Genomic DNA, 14534 nt, shown 5'->3' with positions numbered 1-14534 from the left:
CACAAAAAGGTTGCACCCTGTGTATTCAAATAGGAAACTATTCGAAATTCCCACCCCTAATCCTAAATATAAACACTATTAAAACAATATTCATAATACAAAATAATATCAATCCAATATAGAGCGTTGTCGCTTGTGTAGCCTCTCCCAAGAGCACCAATCTTGCTGAGTGATACCAGCGAGTCCTGGAAAGATTCTGAATAGCAGAATGGCACATCGGATCCCACATCAAAAAGACAATTTGATTGCTTATCTGGGTATCCATCGGGACATCTTACTGTGAGACTGGATATGATGTAAACGAAATGTTGAATTCACAACAAATAAAGCTGCCGTTTTATCTTCAATCTGGGAAATTGCTGTCAAACAAGGCAAAACATTACTTTTTTTTTTTTTTCTCTGTCATAATGATGGCTCCATTCTAACCAGATTCTGACTGTACGACAAATATGACACACGGCGGGAAAGTTAGGATTAGTTTGCAGTTATGTTTTTAAAAAATGGTTTGTAAATTAATTTTCAGCTTTTTGACACACTGGCCCATTTTCCTGGATTCATGAAACGAAAGCAACATGCACTTTATATATATATATATATATATATATATATATAAAATGTAATATATGGGCCGAGTCGAGCCTGTGGTGCTTCATAACTACTGGCCAAACTGCAGTCTCTACAGTCCCCGGACCACCGGACCATGGTTAATGTAGGACCCTGGATTAGACCCTCACGAAAAAGCATATTTTGTTGTGAGGCCAATTCCATGTTACTAGCCATATAGAATTTATGAAGCAATTGTGCAAAAAAATAAATGCATATTACGATTTCAGAAAATGACTAACGCTGCCCTTTCAATATTTATGGTAGATTGCAATTGCACAGTCAAAGTTTATTTAAGCTTTTTAAAGTAGCAAACAGTCTTGAACAGTTTAATGAATATCAGTTTTTATTTTATTAATAAAAACATTCTTTGAATAACAGTGAATATTGTCCATAGTTTATTTAGACTTTTGATTTTAGTTTACAGATTCTAGAGACTCAAGTGACAAATAAATTTAGACTTGGAAGACAGCAATAGTGCTAATGTACAGCCTCACATCACCTCTCTCTAGCTTTAGCTTTGGTTTTAGTAAGGAGAAATATCAGCTAAGCTCTGCTTCTTGTTTCAGAAAATATCTCCCATAGATCTGAATGCCATAAAACATCAACTGTTTAAAAAAGGGATTACCTGTGTTACTGATGCAACTTTCACATACGTTACAGATGAGTCAGTGTGTAAATTGTTAATACAAAACCAAGCAATAATTATTAAGCAATTGCACAATCTGTAAAATGGCAAACGTTTGCAGTTAGTTCAGTTCAGTTGGAGATATCTGTTCTACGAGGAAATGGATACATATTGTGGATTCTATAGAATCAACACACATCTGAACCTACATCTTCTGTGTTACTCATAGCAGTGGGAAGGATGAAAAGCTCTTGGGAAAATCAAAAGAGCATACTGGATAGCCAGTAATCCAGTCTCTCATTACAAATACAATGTATACAATTATGATTTTATAAATATCTGCATTTACAAAGTAAACTAAGCAGATTTCAAATTTTCCATGGACACCAAATTAAGAAACATATTGTAGTGTCAATTCTTATGATGGTCTACATTTGCACACACAAGCTTTATTTTAAGGATCTCTTCTGAAAGGGTCCATGTCTAGAATGTCATACAAACATTATTTGAATAACTCATCAGTAAAAACTTTGTGAATGCATGGATTTTACTATTATTATTATTACAGTATACATGTTATATGACGCTCTGGGCTCACTAACGTCTTATCACAACAGTGCTTGTAATCTGCTCATAGTATATCTGTGTAATGGGGCGAGCAGCCCTGTACAGTTATTTTTAGAATGGGGTTTCTCCCTCCGCCCCTGTGCAGTTTATTTTGTATTTGTCTTATTTATGTATGTATTTATACATAAATGATGGCGAAGTGACAGTGGCTTTCAAAAATATTCACCCCTCTTGGACTTTTCCACATTTTATTGTGTTACAACATGGAATCAAAATGGATTTAATTGTCTTTAGAAGTCACATAACTAGTTGAATGGAGTCCACCTGTGTGCAATTAAGGTGTTTCACATGATTTCAGGTTAAATACACCTGTCTCTGGGAGGTCCCACAGTTGGTTAGTACATTTCCTAACAAAAACTACATCATGAAGACGAAGGAACATTCAAATCAAATCCAAAAAAAGGTTCTTCAAAAGCAGCAATCAGGGGTAGGACATAAGAACATTTCCAAGGCGTTGAATATCCCCTGGAGCACAGTAAAGTCCATTATTAAGAAATGGAGAGAATATGGCACAACTGTGAATCTGGCTAGAACAGGCCATCCTCAAAAATTGAGTATCTGGGTGAGAAGGGCACTAGTCAGGCAGGCCACCAAGAGGCCTATGGCAAATAAAGGAGTTACAGTCTTCCACAGCTGAGCTGAGAGACACTGTGCATATGGCAACAATAGCCCGGGTGCTTCACAAAACTGGTCTTTATGGGAGAGTGGCAAAAAGAAAGCCATTGCTGAAAAAAACTCACATCAAATCTCCGCTAGTTTGCCAGAAGGCATGTGGGAGACTCTGAGACCAAGTGGAAGAAGATTCTATGGTCTGATGAGACCAAAATAGAGCTTTTTGACCTCAACACTAAGCACTATGTTTGGCGCAAGCCTAGTACCGCACATCATCCTGGGAACACCATCCCTACCGTGAAACATGGTGGTGGCAGCATCATGCTATGGGGATGCTTCTCTGCGTCAGGGCCTGGAAAGCTTGTGAAGATAATGCAAAATGGATGCAGCAAAGTACAGAGAAATCCTGGAGGAAAACCTGTTGAAGTCTACAAGAGACCTGGGACATGGAAGAAGATTCATCTTCCAGCAGGACAATGACCCCAAACATACAGCCAAAGCCACACTGGAGTGGCTTAAAAACAAAAAGGTCAATCTCCTGGAGTGGCCCAGTCAAAGCCCGGACCACAATCCAATTGAGAATATGTGAAAGAGTTGAAAATTGCTGTTCACCAAAGGTCCCCATCCAACTTGACGGAGCTTGAGCAATTTTGTAAAGAATAATGGTCAAAAATTGTAGTGTCCAGATGTGCAAAGCTGGTAGAGACTTATCCAAATAGACTCATGGCTGTAATTGCTGCCAAAGGTGCCTCTACCAACTATTGACTCAAGGTTGTGAATACTTATGCAATCAATTATTTGCTGTTTTGTATTTGTAATTAATTTAGAACAATTTGTAAATTTTATTTTTCACTTTGACATTATGGACTTTTTTTGTGTTGATCAGTGGCAAAAACTCCTAATTAAATCATTTTTGATTCCATGTTGTAGCACAATAAAATGTGGAAAAGTCCAGGGGTGGGGGGGGGGGGGGGGGGGGGGGGGGGGGGGGGGGGGGGGGGGGGGGGGGGGGGGGGGGGGGGGGGGGGGGGGGGGGGGGGGGGGGGGGGGGGGGGGGGGGGGGTAATACTTTTGAGAGTCACTGTATATAAATGATGGTGGGGCCGTTTTTTTTGTTTTTGTTTTTGCAGTTTGGATGGGAAGCCCATCCACGTTAATAATTAAACCTTGTGCAGAAGGTGGCCATCTCCCGAATGAATAAGTGATTAATTTGTTGCTAATCGGGAGATGGTCACCTGTGCAAATGTCTACAGCTCTCTGCACTTCGGGGTGGGAGTTCAGAGGCGGAGCAAGAGCAGAGAGAGAAGAGAAACTTAAAAATAATAAAGATCAGTGAAGGCTATTGCCCAGCCTGATCGGATTTTGTGTTAGTGATTTGTTTTTGTTCAACCTTTTTATTTGGCTCTGTGAGCAATGTTTGCTTTGTTTAAATATTTTATTTTTATTTTTGTCTTTTTGTCTGTTTAAATATTTTATTAATTTTTGTATTTAATAAACGGCACACGTTGCATCTTTTTCACTACAGTACCTTGGTTTGTTTTCTGTTCCTCCTTCTGGCCTGACGTCACCGTTCAGCCATTTCCTGTCACAATCTGCTTACATGTATTGAAACAAAGTTACATTTGTTTAAAGGCACTTTTACGTTATGTAATAAATACCATATTGCTAGTTAGGTTTGCCTAGTCAAAATGTAGGTAAACTGGACAAAAGCAAATTAACACACTGCAGGTCTCACATATTATAGACAGTGCACACTGCAGTCTCACATATATAGACAGTGCTGTCAAAAGGTCCAAAAAAGATCAACTGGCTGTATCTTCTGATACTAACAGTTTAAATAAAGTTTAAACAAATCTCTTTTGAAATGTAAATTAAAGCCAGGATGCAACTGGTATTTGTTAGTGCAGTATTAAGGTAATAGCCGATGAACAGCCAGCTGCTCTTGTCAGATCTAATGAATGTGTGTGGTCGAACTCCAACAATAGACTCACCCTTAAAAACTGCTTCTCGTTGCCAGGAAGGATTTGTTTTTTGAATATCTTTTATCCATGACTTCGGCATCTTTACGGAATCTGAGGGGTTTCTGTTTTCACTTAAAAAAATCAATAACAATCTTATTGGTGGATGCTTGATAGGGCAGGGGGTGGGGCCGGGGGCTGTGTGTGTGTCACTCCAATTCTGATCGGATGTGTTATTAATCATGTTGAGATTTCATGTTTATAAATAACTAAATAAATACCCACAGCATTTTGCTAAAATCGCCCACAAATAGACAACACGCTTAGCAAAATGTTCTCCCGCAAAACATAATTAAAAATAGCCAAATTCCGCGAAAAAAAACCCAGTTGTCAGCACAGCAGCTGACGTCCAATGAGCCAGATGGAAGGCTCTCCGGTCCTCGGGTTGCCAATTGAAGAACGGTGTTCTACCAGAAAGTAGATGTCTTGATGTTACAGTACAGGAGATTGAGCACGATATGCTAAAAAAATTACAAGACTGCTAACAGTATTGAAATAAAGGAGCATTTAAAGAACATGTTTCTTATGTCCTGAGTGACCTGTTTAATCTCTTCTGGCAAAATTCCCAACTGTTTCAACAAAAGAAAGATCATAAAGCATTATCTGAAGCATGCACAGAAATTATTGCTTCTGGTAGAAAATGTTGGCCAGTGTTTTAATATTGATGAATTGGAGTTTCATTAATAGATTTTTTTCTTTCTGGTAATCTTGTGGGTGAGGAAGCATAAACAGAGGTAGTTTCAGGGAGTTAATAGACTTTCTCCTCCTCAAAGGCTAATGTTCTTAATTAGCTGTCATCTTCAGTATCAGGACTTTTGTGTTCCAATCATAACAGTAAAGAAATAATGTGTGCCAGGCTATATTTCCCTTAGTCCCCATCTTTTAAAGGTACATAAGGACCTTTTGTATTTTATTGTGTTACATGTTCCATTGTGTTGCTACAACTGTTTACGTAAGGTGTGTGTATTGTTTTAAGTGTTTTTTTTTTTGTTTTGTTTTGTTTTTTTTACATTTTGACTACTTTTTTAAACTATTAAATTGCATTCCCTGCCTCAAGATGGCTTCCCATATACCCACATGGACCTTTCAGAACTATATTTCCCATCATCTGCCTGCTCACTGGTAAATCTATATCAGTTACATATGTGAGCAGGAGGATGATGAGAAATGTAGTTATGAGTGGTCATGCAGGTACATGGGAAGTCATCTTGAGGCAGGAAATGCAAAATTAAAATAATACACACACCTTATGTAAACAGCAACACATGGGAACATGTAACACAGTAAAATAAAAGAAAAATGGTTATTATGTACCCTTTAACACTAGAACCACCATGCAGGTCATTGTGACCCATTTTGCACTTAAAATGTTAATTACATTACTCTTCCATTGTAAGTTGTATTTGTATGTCCGTTTTTGACTTTTCCTAAATATATGAATTAAATATCCTGACAGCGTTTGATAACCAGAATCACTAAAATTATAAAGTTATAAAAAGTTCTACCTAGACCCATGCATTACAATACATATCTTGTTTTTTAATATAACTTAAAATATTCTGTTATTTTTGCAAATGAAGCAAGCAAGACACAATCCCTCATCCTAGCACACGTGTTTATTTTTATTTCAATCCTTTGTTTGTAGACTGACTACGAGAGAGATTGCTATGATAGTGGATTTGTCAAGATGCCAACTTAGTGAAAGCCTAATCTCAATTTCAATCTACCTGGGAGACAACAATCTACCTTTGTTTTGTTCCACAAATGCAACTGTGAATATATCAGAAGGAAATATTTAATCTTGAAAGCAGTCATTTTGATTGAGCTGAAACTTCCCAGGGATCTTATTAAACATGAGAACATCAAAATTTATTAAAATGGTGAGTTTTCATCAATCCAAGATGGCCGACATGTACCAATCTTGCTTATAACTCCTTATAGAGTGCAGATAGGGTCATCGTTACTATGCAAGACATATAGTAAGCCACTTATCCAACCTGATCCATTAACCGCTGTGCTAAATAAATAAATATTAAAATATGGCTATGAGAGTAATGACATTGGCATCAATTGGAGCATCTACAATGGAAACAGAAAGCAAGCGTTGTAGCAATCAGCATTTTGTTGCATTCCCCTTTAAGAGATACGAGCTGTGTGGGCTTGCCAGTGAGCTGTATAGAAGTGACGATTCAATACACCAGTTAAGAAAGTGTTTCACTCTTTTTTCTGCAATGTGTTTATATGATAGTGCACACGTTTGCCAACACTGGCAACATGTTTTTGTAGCATTTAAATGCATTTAAGTTGAACAAAGAAAGCTTCATAAATGCAATGCTCATTAGTTTAAAATAGCCTTAGCAATACTCAAACCATGCTTCTTATTGGCTGTGTTGGCAATATCAAGAAAGAGCACAGAGTACTGTTTCAGAGATATTAAGAAAGCAGAACTAGGGAGACGGGGACTTCAAAAGTTTAAAAAACTTTTTAAAAAGTTTTAAAAAACATTTTAAAAGCCATTAATCAGCCTGAGAGAAATATCTCAATAGTGGTAACTTTATCTTCCATCAGTAGAACTAGTAATTCCAGATTTTACCATGACTTAAAATTTGCCAGGGCTGCTTTCCATAGCAGTGGGAAAAATTAAACCCACAATGCACTATTGCATTATGCAAATTCCCTTTCACGATATGGTTTGAATCCAGCCTGGGGGCATGTCGAATTGTTTTCTTTTTTTTCATTTCATTTTTTTTTTATTGCTAAAATTGTTTAAAATATCTTATTTAAAAATCTAACTGTTTTAGTGTAATTAAATTGAAATGTTTGTTAAGATGTTATAAGCAAAAGAGTCTAAATTGACACCTGTCCAACATTACTAAAGACATTCATTCATTGTATAACTATACTTATCTACAAGCCAAACTGTCCGGGTATCACAGCTCCACTGTACAGTTGCACCACTCCTGCGCTAAGAGCACTCACTATAGTATCAGGAGAAGTGACGTGTCTGTGTTGTGTGTTATTCTTATTGTATTATTTCAGGACTGAACCCTGTGGTTTATATGCTGGCAAAACACATTGTTGTGTAGAGCCAGTACTATTATTTAACCAGCTGCAAACTAGGAAAATAAATAAAATAACTGTTTTGAACCATAAACTTTGTGTCTGTGTTTGTTTGGAGCACTTGCATCACCTGTACACCTGCGGACTGCAAACCACTTGTTCACATTCCTATTCTAAAACCTCTTCTTACTGATGAAGCACTTCACTTTTCAGAGAAACAAAGGTTACTACATAAATAATTTTACAAATGTATAGTATACTAATGTAAATTGCATTGCTGTGGTGTGTTACTTGATAATAATGGAACTTCCTCACTCAAAAAATGCCCTTAACCTCTGGTGTTAATAGCACAGTGATGGTGAGGTGACACACTTACAAAGATATTGTATACTCTATACATTTGGATGCAAGGATAAAAAAAAAAAAAAAAAACATACTTGTACATTTGTTGTTACATCTAACATAATCAGTTGAAGTTCATATTGTGTTCATAAAATTCATTAAATAACATGATAATTTGTCAGGAGGTGTCTGCATGTTCTAGTCTGGAAGGCTGTACAATACAACATGATGCTACACTTATTTCACAGAGGGGCATCTCTGCCTGTTTTTTTTTTTAGACAGCCTTATCCTTCACTATGATATAACTCAAAGCAAATCATCTAATGGCTTCAGCAATTTGGTACATCACATGACATTGGGGTGTGAAGTCAAAGTTGTAGTTAACGTCTGGGCTCTGATTTAAAAGAAAGAAAAATATTCCAGTCATCCTGTGGTGACGGACGCACGATTACAAAATGTGGGAAACCACACGCTTTACAGTACTTTACCAAAATCCCCAGACTGGAAAAAGTTGGATCACATTATCACTACAAATATTTTCACTTAAAGGTGTAGTCACTATAAAAGTTCATTTCTTATCTTATACAATTTCTTTACTTTGATGGTATGACATTTTAGTGTCCATTATCATTCTTTTTTTGGACAGACATTTCCAGTTAGAACTCCATTAATACATGCTGGGCTTTCCTGATTTACTGGCAGTAAACAAAATCTCACTAATCTACAGGGAATGACCACTGCTAAGGATATTAATGCTATGTAAAACAAACAATGTTTTTTGTGTGTTTTATTGAACTTGTCAGATAGCTATGGCCAAAAGTTTTGCATCACCCTATAGAATTAACTAATTTTGCTTCATAAAGTCAAATGAAACATGTTGAATAATGCTGTACATTTCTCAGTGGTAGTGTACCCAACAAATCATAAAATAAGTTAAGTCCAGGTTTTAAATGTCTTTTAACATAAAAATAAATAAATAAATAAATAATAGAACAATCATTTTTAATAGTGTTAGTGTCTTCTTGATGAAGTTGACCTTCAATTTTACTATTGTGCTTGTCTTCACCATAGCTCCCATCACAGTCAACTACCGGTCTTCATCGGGAGGTTACTACTGTATGTAATTTAAGAACTGGTTAAACCAAGTCAATTAAATCTCAAATCCTTTTCAATGTAAAATACTCCAATCACATCTTTTATATGAATTGCACTTAATAGCTTGAGCCAGTGCGGTGAACTGTAATGGTTCAGTCCAGGGACTGTAAAGATGGTGCATTGTTTCCTATTTTCTTCTGCTCCTGCTCACTGCTGTACACAACCATGTAGCAATACTCTTCTATCTAGATCACACTCTGCTTAGTCCACTATCATTCAGTTTCCTTCATCCACTGCCCTCAGAGACACTTGCCTTTAGGTGCTCAGAGTGCTGTATGTTTGCAATTATATTATCACTGTGATGGTAGTTGTGCACTGCTAGTAGGGCAGTAATATGAACATTAATAGTCTCATTAAAACTGATAACTGTCGCTTTTGTGTGTGTGTATAATAATTTATATGTCATTAATCTTCCTTAATTCTAACCACTTTTATGTTGGCTCAGTTACAAACTGACTGTTGTCTGCAGTGCTGTCTTTTTATTATTATTATTATTATTATTATTATTATTATTATTATTATTATTATTATTATTATTATTATTTAATTTATTTCCTAGCAGATGCCCTTATCCAGGGTGACTTACAATTGTTACAAAATATCACAGTACAAAGCATCACATTAGAAAATATCACATTGCAAACTATCACATTGTAGAATATCACATTACAGATAAGAGCAGCTATAAAGTACAATAAAATCAGTAGCAAATAAGATCAAATTCAAATAACAGCAAAATAAAGAATACAGTAAATAATTACATATAAGAACGAGTTTGACTGAGAGCAGTTAACATAGAAAAAAATATTTGCTGATACAAGTAAAGTCCAGTAAGAACATGTAGTAAGTATGATAAATGGGTGATAACGATTTCAAATAAGAGCAATTGCAAAATGTGAAAATGGTAAATATAAGAGTAAAATTAAGTACAAGATAGAGGAAGTAGTATAATTAAGAGGAGTAGTAGAATATGACAAGGTATAGAGCAGTTCAGTGCAAGTACAAGCTGATGCAAGTACTGGTACAATTGGGTGACATATAATCCAGTATAGTTGAGAGTTGTGAGGTTTCTAGGTGCTAATAATAATAATTACCTTTGATCGCCATCCCACTAACAGTTACTGAATATGTAAGCAAAGCTTTTTTTTCCCCCCACTGCTAATCTGTAGAGACTTTAGGTATTGAGTTAATATGAGCTGTTGTATTCTGGTAAGTTAAGCAGACAGCCTTGTTTCTTTACTCTAACTTCCTATTTTTTTTTCTTAACCTTGGCAGACCTCAGGGGTGTAATGATTTCTTTTGTTCCAGCTGTCTTCACAGCAGCCAAATGTTTGTTTTGTGCTGATGCTGGTAACAGAAGACCACAGGCAAAAGTCCCTTCTGCAGGTTAGCTTAAAGGATGATGGCTGCCAAAAAGGAAGTGTGATAGTAATGATAAACTGTAAAGGGTGTCCCTATGAGGCTTGTGCAGAGGTCAGTGCTCCCAAACTGCTGGCTTTTACGAGAAGACTGCTGGCATTCCAGTTATTAGTATCACAGTTATATTTTTAAGATTATATTTAAATATGCTATTTTACTCCTCCAGAATTAGTTTTAAAAAGGTGTGATCAGACAATTGCATCCTTCTTCACTAGTTTGCTGTCAGTTGTGAACAACTGTACTATTGACTATTTACTCAATTTCTGGTAAAATAAAAGTTCACTGAATATTAATAATAACAATTTATTTTTAAATAAAATAAAATTCTTTTACGTTATTCCACCATATTATATAATATATATATATATATATATATATATATATATATATATATATATATATATATATATATATATATATATATACCACAAACACTTCTAAGAGCGAAAAGGCTCTGGATGTTATGTAAATAGATTTTTGTTATAATGATTTCTAAAAACGTATACCTTATACACCTGTTAATGTGTGGCTGGGTATAGCCATATGTCCTGAGCCTTAACCTATATTATCATTAGCATTCAAGATTACAGCAAAAAATGTAAGTTTCTAAGGTGCTAGAGCCCATAACAACATGCTTCATAAACTTTCACAAAGTTTGCCACACCAGGCTGTTAGCCTATGATTATCAAAAAAACAACATTCAGCAACGTTTTGAACATTTGCCCAACTGTGAATGTAGTTCTTTGAAGTTTGTGTTAGCCCAATGACCAGTAAACTAGCAAATATTTGTTGGATTATTTTTATTATTATCATTCTTTACTTGAAATGGGATAGGCCTAGTACTACATTTTCAGAATACGCATGTTCTTGACAATTGTAATCCATTTGTGAAAAAAGGTTGATCAAACGATTATAATTGGACACATCTCAGTTTAATTGAAATTTGAACATTTTCTTAAACATTTTCGGTTTTGATTTGGTCCAGGCCTAAGTGTAAACAGAACAAATCTCGAATACAAACAAGTATGTGCTGGTCCTTCCAGCATGAGTAACAATTGTTATTTTCTTTCTTTATTTATCTCCTTCTCCCTTCAACCAACCACAGTCAGCAAACACACACACACACACACACACACATATATATATATATATATATATATATATATATATATATATATATCAGCAGTATACTTCCTAAATAGAGTCACAAGTATTTCTATGCATCCTAAAGGTAAACAATGTAACCGAATTATAACTGGGATAGTTGTGGCTGTTAAATTAGAAGCAACAAATGTAAAAAATCTGTTTGTGGGACTCAAAACTTTAATTTAGGCACGCTACGATTTGACTGGTGAAAGATAACATAGGGTTATTGGAGTTCACAAAGGTAACCTTTTCACTTCCTTTTTTGTTTAATTATTCAGCTTTTTGCTGCATTACAGGCCTTTATTAAAATTATTTTGTTTGTTGGTTTTCAGGGCATTTTGTTAATGCTCATGAGTAACAAACAAGCCTTAAGTGTATTTATTTTTCTCTGTTCTTGTTCTAAATTTCTTGAATGCAACTGTTCTTTTTAAGCAGTTTTTTACACAACAGTACTCACACACATTTGGTCACCATCACAATTGTTGCATGAAACTGCGGTTATCGTAATCTGCAGGTGTTGATAATATACAGCACCTCTCTGCACTGAAGCTTTTGTATATCAGCTGACAATTTCAGCTGATATCCCATCATGCCTTTCTTCTTAAAGGCGTAAGGCCAAACTGTGCATGGCCATCATCAAATGGATTAAATGATTGCCACATTCTGCACAAGATTTTTAAAATGTATGGTCGTCAGTCAATTTGTCAATAAATTTTTAGCTGAGGACGCATTCTCACAAGATGGAGTCTGGCAGAGATGAAAGTCGGGTGTGTAGGAGCTCAGGTTGAGGGATCCAACTTCCAGGCTCCGGTCTGTGGCACAGGGGTGGTGTTCAGGGCTGTGATTGAGGTGGTCTCCTCACCTCCTCCCCCCTCTCTGTAGCTAATCGCTCCCTCTTGGGCTCCAGCAAAATAAATTCAGACAGCGAAACTTTTGCTGGTAGCAACAACAAATCCCCGGGCCGTAACGAACATGCATCCCCGGGTGGTGATGAACAGGCATCCCCGGGCGGCAAGAGCGGGCCCTCTGTACACCAGCCCGGGCCAACCAAGACCACTCAACAACCTCCATCACTGCCTCCAAGGCTTCCATGAGCCCAGGACACCCTCTGCTGATCCCCTTCTGTCCCCTGGGGTCCCTCAGGCAGCTCTGATATATCTCAATGTCTTTTTTTCTTTTTTCCTTTCTTAAAAAAAAAAAATTCTTCCAAAAAAAAAAAAAAAAAATGTACCTGCAGTACCTGTTCTGGCCTGGGTATGTGGAGATGCTAACAAGGACACCACATGTGACAGTATGGTCATGTAGCAATGTCTCCAGACCAGGAAGTTGACAGACACAAATACTGAGCATGTAATTGCTAAATTATTTAAACAAAAAAAAAAAATACAAAATAAAAGAACAAATCCTGAATACAAACCCCTCCACAAACAAGTACCATTCTGGTCCTTCCAGCATGAGTAACAATTGTTCTATTCTTTCTATCTCTATCTCCTTCACTCTCTATCTCTCCTTCTCCCTTCAACCCACCAAGGTCAGCAAACACTGCAGGTTTTTATACACATGGCCATCTCCAAATTAACAATCACTGAATCTATTTGCAGATGGCCACGTTCTGCAAACGATTTTTTATGAGAAGTCAACAGCCAATTTGCCAATAAATTATTAGCTGCCGATCCACACGTTCTCATGGGATGTAATCTGGTAGAGACGAGCTCCAAAGATCAGCCCTGCCAAACCACATAAAACTATAACAAAAACATTGTATTTCTAAATAAACACAAAACAATACATGTATTTTTAATTCATACAAATACAACAATAACAATAAACCATTATTACAAACCAATACAAGGGATTCTAGTTTTATGCAATTAAAAAAAAATGAAATTCTCTGATAAAAAAAAAAAAAAAATCAGCATTATTTTGCAATGAAAACAAAAGGCTAAAATTGAGCGCCTCTCTCAAACCCCCCCCAACCCTACAAAAGGCAAAGCATAAGAGATCAGCAATTTCACAGCACAGATAGCCATTCTCTTATTACACAGCAACTGCACATACATTTGTGTCTTTTTTTAAGGAACTGGGGTTAGAATGGTGTGCACTTATTCTTTATACAGGGTGACCCATAAACTTTTATAGTTTTACTCACCGTTAATCTTTCACTATAAAATGTCAAATTTTGATAAACCGCAGTGTGCCAACTTCCATTTTGGATAGTTGCAATCGTCCAATTTGGAATAGTTGTTTCCAGCATAACAAATAATATTTTGACAAAAAAGTATCCACTGAAGATAGTGGATCATGTATACATAGCAATACATGATTAAATGTAGTAATCTACTCATGGTCTTCATAAGGAATAGTGCAATGTACATAACGTTGCAAATCCCAACATTAAATAGCAAAGAGAGAAAAGCTGTATTTTTGGGGGAATGAAATACATATAAACACAAGAATAACAGTTGAGTGTCAAGGTTGTCCTACATGATTTATTAATTTCACAGTTTTTTTTCTTACATTTCTAAGGTAATTTATCATGAAGATAATGTCGTTCATTGCTTATCTTCAATAAATCGCCCCCGGTTTCCTGAGAGAAAATGTAATCCCTAGCCGCCATAGTTTTCTTGGTCCGTTTTAGATGGCAATTTTGTGTAACAGTGTTGATGCAAGTGCAAGATGCAACAGATAAGTGCAAGTTAAAGTGCATTAAAGGCAGAGTGCTATATTGTCTAGAAGGGAAAAGTTGAGTTTTACAGGTGTTGTCTGAAGAGGTCTTGAGGAGGTGCCGGAAGTTGGTCAGGGACTGGGCAGTCGTGACACACGTAGGAAAGTCTTTCCACCACTGCAGGGCGAGGGTGGAGAAGGAGCAGGCTCTAGAGGCAGGGGAGCATAGGTACAGCCAGTCTTCTAATGCAGGCGGAGCA

Source organism: Polyodon spathula, chromosome 6 (assembly GCF_017654505.1).
Source record: "Polyodon spathula isolate WHYD16114869_AA chromosome 6, ASM1765450v1, whole genome shotgun sequence".
NCBI classification, from domain to species: domain Eukaryota; kingdom Metazoa; phylum Chordata; class Actinopteri; order Acipenseriformes; family Polyodontidae; genus Polyodon; species Polyodon spathula.
This window is presented reverse-complemented; position numbering follows the sequence as displayed.